Here is a 2,230-nt window from a genome sequence, read left to right as displayed (position 1 = left end):
CATCTCTCTCTCTACTGGCTTTGTTGTATCAGCATTTAAAACTGCTCATGTTTCTCCCCTTTAAAAAAGCCCTCCCTCCACCTTACCTTCCCAGCCAAATTTCTAGAAAATGTTTTTGTTACCAAGGCTGTTGCCCCAGAATCATACCTCTGCCCCTCCCTGAAATAGAAACCCATCACTCTTATCTAAGTTTCAGGAGGAAGCTGTAAAGAGAAAAAAACGAGAACTGGTTAGAAACAACTAGGCCCAAGATGGTGGAAGATTTGACTTGCAGTGACCTTGGGCCTCATTACACACCCACTGTAATGCATTAGCGTGCTAAATGACACACCCACCAGTGCCGTGACAGTTGATGATTGCCATGACAGCAACTAGACAAGTCCCTAAGAGGACTGAAAAGGAAAGGTCCAAACCACACCCCTGTTCTTGGATAAGTCATGAATATTCTACTCTGTTCAATTTCCTCCTTTTTATTTTATTTTTTTAACAGAAAATACATATTTATTATAAAATAATGTTTGTTTCATGATGAGAGTAGAAAACTATCACTATGGGCTCCAGAAAAAGTCCTGGAGCTCAGTCTCTGAGAAATGGGATGAGTGGCTTTTGCATCACTCTGGAAGCACAACCTCCTGAGGTGCCCCGTGCTCACCGCATACACAGGGAGTGTGCGGCTCAGGTCCTGCTGGAAGCCCAAGGAGCCTACACGGTCCACACAAGATGCTCTGGCCACGGTGATCAAAGAGGAAAACTTGAGGTCAGAAGGGAATTGGTTCTGAGAAGGGCCAGGATGGCGACGGCTTCGCCCCTCCCTATACTGGAGTGTAGAAGAGTCTCTTGGGCTGATGATCCTGGTTTAGAAGATGGTGCCCAGTGGCCTTATGCTCGGTTTGTTCCCCAAGGTGTCTGTGCTGAGGAAAAGCTGCAACCTTTCCCAGGACAACTTGACCCACCGTTTCTCACTGGTATGGCTAAAGTACCAGAGGTATGTGCGTTCTCAGCCTGTGAGGGCTGCTGGCTGAAATTTTTGTACTTCAAATCCTGTCCATACTGGAGAAAGCAGCCGGGGTGAGCACCTCAAGCAGCAACTCTGAGCCAGAGAAGAAGAGCAAGATGCCGTTCATGATGGCTTCCCGGCGGAGCACGTAGGTCTGCAGCAGCAGGTAATAGGAGGCCATCATGGCAGACGGGAAGGTCAAGGCCACACTAATACCAAGTGGCATCTTTCGTTGGCAGAGGTTTCCCTTTGTACCAAAAAATAGTTGAGTTACTTCAATTCCAAGCTAAAGGAAGAGTATCACCACATCCAGTACTAGATTGGCTGTTGGATATGGTAGCAGGAGACCTGCCAATACAAAAGTCAGAGCTTTATACAGAAATATGAAGAGTTCCAGCAGAAAATAGGTAGCATAATACCACCCGTTCAGAAAGAACAGGATTTCCAGGGGGGTGGAGGACAACCATTTACCTTCAGAATCTCACCTCATGGTGACATCTTCAGTCCTCCTCCTTTTTATTTTGACCCTCCTATATACTGTATTTGGTGTCTCCGCCCAAACTGGGTTGAGAAATTGATTTGCAAACCAGGTTCCCACTTCTCCATTCTTTGGTCATTGAATAAAGCTTGTGCTGTTCCAGTCTCAGCATCGTTTCGTTATTGGCTGCACAAATCGATTGGAAAAAGAAACTCCCTGGCAGAGACAAGGGGTCTCAGCCCAGGCTAGGACCCAGGCTAGGGTCCAATCAATTGGATTACATTTTTAGTGTAATTATCACCATTTCCTTACCCCACATTCAACTTTTCAACTCACTGCAATCTGGCCTCAGCCTTCAGTGTGCCATAGAAACTGATCCCACCAAAGTCACCAGTGACCTCCTTGTCCCCAAATCCAAAGAACACATTTTAATTCTCAGCTTCCCTTGCTTCTCAGTAGCTCTCAATATTATTGACCGCTTCCTCTTTCATAATCATTTTTGGGGGAGGGGAACTGGGCCTTCTGGTTTTCCTTCTGTACCTGTGACTGTTCCTTCTCTGTTTTCATTACTGACTATTGATTTCTAATCTCTACCAACTTGACAATGGTGGGGTTCCCTAGACTTCTATCCCAGGACATCTTCCTTTCTCACACTTGACTTTCTCCTTACAAGGTCTCATTGCATTTTCTATTTATATGTGTGTGCTGCTAACACCTGAATCTGAAACAGGAGGGAAGAGGGCAGGGCACAACCT

General features: G+C 45.9%; 1 pseudogene across 1 annotated transcript; it reads right to left on the bottom strand.

The window, feature by feature from the left end:
- Positions 1-655: 655 nt before the first annotated feature.
- LOC309662238 (transmembrane protein 216 pseudogene) lies at positions 656-1,647 on the bottom strand (annotated as a pseudogene). The gene is made up of 2 exons: positions 1,596-1,647; positions 656-1,477 (listed from the first exon to the last, which is right to left on the bottom strand). The product of its transcript is annotated as a transmembrane protein 216 pseudogene (transcript).
- Between the last annotated feature and the right edge of the window lie 583 nt (positions 1,648-2,230).

Source organism: Balaenoptera physalus (assembly GCF_965194825.1).
Source record: "Balaenoptera physalus genome assembly, chromosome: 6".
Lineage (NCBI taxonomy): Eukaryota > Metazoa > Chordata > Mammalia > Artiodactyla > Balaenopteridae > Balaenoptera > Balaenoptera physalus.
Note: the sequence above shows the minus strand (reverse complement) of the source record. Positions and strands in the feature narration are given on the sequence as shown.